Below are 6,000 nucleotides of genomic sequence, written 5' to 3'. Positions count from 1 at the left end.
GGGGGGAGGGATATCAAGATGCTTTACAAAAATTATTTCAACTTTACTCTCATATTCTCTGAGGTTAAATTCAGAAGATAATTTGATATTATTGTGACTGAAATAATCTAACATACATTAAAATTAGCAAAATACTATAGTACAGGCCATGTATAAATGTACAACCATATAGAAATAAAGTTTTTCAGGTAAAAGCGATAGATAAAATAAAATAGTTTAAAATGTTTTCTTATATTCTTGCTATGACCTTTGTTGTGATTTGGATTAATGCTTTTACTGTTTTGACTTTAACTGTAAAAAATTGTCCAGCTTTTTTTTCTGCCAGTATGGTTTTGAATAAACCATTTTTGAATTCAAATTAAATACAATAATAGAAGGTGAAATTAATTTAGTTTAAATTACCATCAAAATACATGTATACATAAAATAGCAGACACCTGAAGAATTTTACTAAGAATGTACCATGTGGAAAGTTTATTAGCAGATATGTGAAACTGTACTTCATTTTTATTATTATTATCTTGATTATCTGCTAAAGCAGATGACTCAATAAATTATGATTAAACCATCATAAATATTCAGAAATGTATACAATACAAACATGATTGATGTATGATATATACAGGTAGGTCAAATGATTTAGCGCTATAAGGAAAGGTACTGGTAGTGGATCTGATTCAGTTGTAACGGAAGTTACCTTGGAAGTGAAATTGATTCAGCTAGAACATGGAAGTGTACAATGGCAGATCCAGGAATTCGAAATAGAAGGGGCCTGGGGAGGTACACTGTACTTTCACAAATGGTGGAACTATACTACCTCAGCCCCCACCTTGGTTGGGGCGGAGGTAAGAAAATTTGTGATTAGGGCACCTCTAGATGGAAATTGCACTCTTAGACTTAAAATTTGAATATATTAAATTTTCTTTATATTTCCATTAAAAAAATGTTGAATAATTACTACAATAACATAGAACACCAACGGTAAATCATTATTACTTGTATTACCTCCCTACTTAAAATGGCATAAGTAAAAGTCTCTGATGACTATAGCACCATTTCAGATTTACTGTACCAAAGTAGATCCTTATTTTCATAGTGCAGTTTGCAAATTACGTAATTCTTTTTTCTGACTTTTTAATATTTTTATTATTTTTAAATTAAATATTAAACAATAAATGTAACCCTTTTTGAAATTTAGAATCCCATGTAATTGAGTGTATTGATTAACTCTGTTTGCTAATAAAAAGCGGACATGATGATAGATAAGAAATTAAGACGCTATAATAAGGATCCCAGTTTTCCCTTGGCAATTCATTCTACCCTCTTGTTTTTCTCACTGATCAAACGAAGGAAGAGCTGTAGACATTTCTTGTGCACCCTTCCAAATTTTGCGTCGCCAATCGTCTCACCCTAGGTCATGGCTTTTCCCATCACTACCCCTTGCCTAATCCACTATCGGCAATTGACATACATGATGTTGTTACACAGATAACAGACACAACTGAATATATAAATGGGACACTTTGCAACAAATAGTATAATTAAATGTCGTATTAAATACAAGTTAAAAATTTAAATAATTACTGATTTCATTACTTATTAATAAACATCTTAATATGAATTGTACTAATCTCTAATTTCTTGAACCATCATCTAAAGCCTTTTTATTTATCTATCACAAATGATTATGACTCAGATTATTTTTCCCCTATACATGTACTGTACCTTAACTACCAATACACCAAGGCTAATAATTATTCATTAAGTATTTCAAAAACTTGATGGATAGACTTAAATTTTTGAAGTAGTGTACATATAAAGATGTTTCATAAACACAAGGGATATTCCTAATGATCATTTAAAATCCCTTGGGTACGGTAGATGTAAACTTAAGGAAGAATGACAGTGAAGGGCTGCTACAGTATAACTACAAATTAGAAAATGAGTGATAATAAGACTGGAACTAATCACAGAATGAAGAATTCAGGATGTTTTCATTTTCAACAGGATTTCTAAGGGAATAAATATAGGAAAATACAGCAGCATAATGGAATTGCATGGAACTGCTAATTTTAACATTATAATTTAGCTGTATAAAGATACAGCAGTACAAGGATTTTTATCATTTCTCATCTTCCTCTTTCTATAGGACCCTGTCCCTGTAGAGATCAGCTCAATTAGTTAACTTCCTGTCATCACCAATGTTATTAATCAGAATGAAGTCTCGCATGTCAACAAGTTAGAGCACAAGAATGACAGTAACTGTCAAATATGCATGCAATGTCTCAGTCTGAAAGAATGTTAAACTTAAACATAAACTGTCTATTCTCAGCAAAAAAAAACCAAAAACTTATGGACATCAAGCTTCAAACTTCTTGTCTGCACTTCTAGATATCAACAGTCATCACCACTAGTTAGGAATATCAAACTCAGTGTTAATGGTGCCATCATAACTGCCTCCAAAAGTGTATGCAACTTGGGGGTTACTCTTGACTTGAAATTGAGTTCCCAGGTTAACAAGGTCTGCAGCAGTATTTATAAGGTATCACTTGCGTAATCTATGGAGGATACGCAGATTGCTTGACAAAAAAAAAAGAACTACATTGGCTGCTGGTTAATTGCAGAATTATGTTCAAAATAATTATATTTGTCCACAACTGTATCAGTGGTCTTTCTCCTACCTATTTATGTAGTTTTCTCGCCCAACATATTCTTATATATTCCACTCTATTTGCTTCATCTGTACATTTTACTGTTCCAAGTCATTGTTAAGAGAATCGGATGTTTTCAGCATCCAGTAATAATAGAATGAGATGAAGCTGACACCAGAATGATGGGATGATATGGATTGGCTAATGGGGATGACAGATCAGGGTATTATGAGATGGAAAATCGGGATGGGAGACTACAATGTTGTCACAGAATGAAACTACAGTCGACCTTCCCATTTATGTACACCTTGGGCTGAAAGCAGTTCGTAATTGAGAAAATTTGTGAATGAGAAGTTCGTAAGAATAGTGCCCTCAAGTTTAAAAATGCCAAGTTGTAGCATACAACTAGGCCTGCCTACCAACATCTAGGCTTAATTTTGCATTAAAGTGATCAAAGAATATTATAGAAATCGTTGAAGAATCAATTAAATGTTAATGCAAGACAAACTAATATATTAAATATCGATTCATAATAGGCTAAGGAAATCGATCCATGGATAAACCGACCTACGGTAATCTTCCATGTCACTATATAGGCTGACTATTCAACATACAGTTGTGGTTTAGCCAAGGTTTAGCTGGGCCTAGCAGCAGCTCTCTGCTAACTTTTTTATTTATATATTTAATTTAGTCAAGGTATTTTTGTATAATTTAAAAAAAGAAACTGTTCCTATTTTTTTTCGACCTTCCTGACTTCCAAACATGTGGTTTTAGTACCTGTAGCGTTGAATGATGGGTAATTGCTGATGTCATCTTCTAAAAATAGAGCAGCTTGCTAATCATTTTTTGGCAGTGAAAAACAAATAATACAGATGCTTATTGAATATCCGAAAAGTGATTTATTCTTAAAAGGATAAAAGGTTGATGTTACCAGACATTTATACTCAGACTAGCTGATTCGATTTACAGTGCATTTAGACCGGTAAGCGTAAGACAGAGTAGGGTAGGCCCCCCTGGTATAGGCTGCCCAGCCTTGCCCTTAGCCTAGACAAGGTAGGCCTAGCAGCATGCACTGCCTGCCTGCATTTCGGCTAGTTTTGATTATTTTACATCATGTATTGGTTTGACTTTTCTAAGCCTAAAGTAGTATGATGTATTTATGGAATGTACAGTACTGTATAACTAGTACTATAACACATTTTTTAATGACCTTTGTAATTCGTTTTTCTTAAAATAAATAAAAATAGCAAAAATTAGATAAATCTAGCGATGATATCATCGGCCAAACGTTCATAAAATAGAAGGTTCATAAATGAGAAGTTCGTAAATGGGAAGGTCGACTGTACCAAGAATTTGGAAAAGGAAAAGAGTGGAGACAAGAGAAATAATAAGGTAAATTGCAGTGAGCTTTTTATGTTTGTACTCTCCCACTTATGTGAAAGTGTCAGAAGTTGTTTCTTTTGAATGGATTTGACAGCCAATCAAAATTAAGCAAGTCGAAGCAAGACAATGGGCTAATTTAATTTAGTAGTTTCTTCTTCCTTATTATACCGTCAGGATTTAACCTAATTTTGTAAATCAATACAAATGAATCATCTGGTGTATCTTAGGCAAAACTTATTTGATAAACAATGTCAATCAAAATAATAATAATAGATGTAATTAAAAGTGCGCAACAAACCTCCAACAATGTGCAGATAGATATAAGTCAAGAGACATGCTTTAAATTTGAAAACATAGGCCTAAAGATATCTGAAATTTTGAGATCACCTCAGTTCCTTTGGTATAAGCGCACCTTGGGAATAAGCCCACCCCCTGGGGCAGTAGACACAAAAACCACAACACTAGAAGAATCTGGACATTCACATTGCAATCTCAACAATTTTAATGATAACAATGCTCAAAAAATTTTACAATCTATGTACAAGTATAAAATTCTATGACATAATTAAGTTTTTAAATGTTTTAAACTCTTCATGTATAATTAATTGACCAACATGTATTCACTTATTTAACTTTTGATAATGAAATACAATTATAAAATCAATTATTACTTATTTAGGGAAAACAAATATTGTTTATTCATTCTTCAAAAACAAAATGGAAATTTCAGATAAAAAGAATATAATGGAAGGCAGAGATTATAAAATCAATTACCTGACAGAAAAAAATAGACTACAGTATATTCCCTCGTATAAGATGAGGGTTAAAATAGCAAATTACGACTGAAAAACAGAGGGCGTGTTATACGCGCAACATCACATTTTTTATTTTTAAATTATGTACGGAAGATTAGCCCTACAACTGGATCCATTCTTATCCAGCTAGATGCATCAAGACCATACACTATTTTCGCCAAATTTGAAATGAAAATTTCCGATAAACTGGCAACTACCACTGGAGGACTTCCAAAGGCCTAGGTTTCCACTCTACGTAGTTCTGCTCAGGCTAGGCCGCTGGAAGTCCCCCAGTGAGTTGTGAGACGTTGGCAGGGCTGTTTAAAAATAATCCCAATAAAATGGTCTATAGAGATCAGCAACAAGTTGGAATTCTGAAAAGTGGGCTGCCAATATATGCCCGACATACAAAAATCGTCCAAAAATCTCAATCTCGGGGTCGACGGTATATTATAATTGCATATATTTTTTTAAATCGTGAATTATTAAATTATAGATTATCATTAAATTTTAAAATTAATGAAAATACAAAATCAGGAATTCTTGTTTAAATTTATAAAATTATATAACAAAACAACAAACTATTTAAAAGAATGTAAAAAAAAAACTTTACCAAATAAAAAAAAACAACTATTGTCCTATCATCTCTGATGCTCTTCCCATCTTTGATTTTTCAAAATATATTTTATTACTATAAAAACATTAGTCAAGAAATGGTTATTAAAATTGTAAAAAAGTTTACACACTGCAGTAAACATTTTAAAACAAAACACTAAACATGTTATTTAATGTAGTGAAACAAATTATTAAATAATTTCAGAACAATCATTACAGATATCAAATCATATACTGCAATAATTTGAGTAAGGACCAAAAGTTGGTGACGATTTACCATCCAGACGCCTGCACAGACCTCAAAGAAATATATTGTAACACCATTCTTTTAGGTGTCTTAACATTATTTGCATTTTTTAAGTCTCAGTCTTATGCCCATTAAAATATCGTAAAAAAAATTATTTTATACTTAAACGAATCTAAAAAATATTTGAGGGGGACTTGTCACACTACAAAAGCTACACATGTGAGAATTCATTATTCAAATTAAGTTAGTAAGGTAGGGTGGAAGGAACAGAGTAATAATCAGTATATAGGTAAGTGGAACGTACCACTTC

At 32.2% G+C, this 6,000-nt stretch overlaps 1 protein-coding gene across 2 annotated transcripts in view; it reads right to left on the bottom strand.

Moving 5' to 3' along the window:
- The window catches only part of LOC117124273 (mitogen-activated protein kinase kinase kinase 2-like), a 62,801-nt gene that overhangs the window by 26,156 nt on the left and 30,645 nt on the right, over nucleotides 1-6,000 (bottom strand). The window lies entirely within an intron of this gene.

This window comes from Anneissia japonica, unplaced genomic scaffold (genome assembly GCF_011630105.1).
Source record: "Anneissia japonica isolate Jap-2015-1 unplaced genomic scaffold, ASM1163010v1 scaffold288012_len1326614_cov192, whole genome shotgun sequence".
In the NCBI taxonomy this organism is placed as follows: Eukaryota; Metazoa; Echinodermata; class Crinoidea; order Comatulida; family Comatulidae; genus Anneissia; species Anneissia japonica.
The sequence above is the reverse complement of the archived record's forward strand: the minus strand, read 5'-3'. Positions and strand labels throughout refer to the sequence as shown.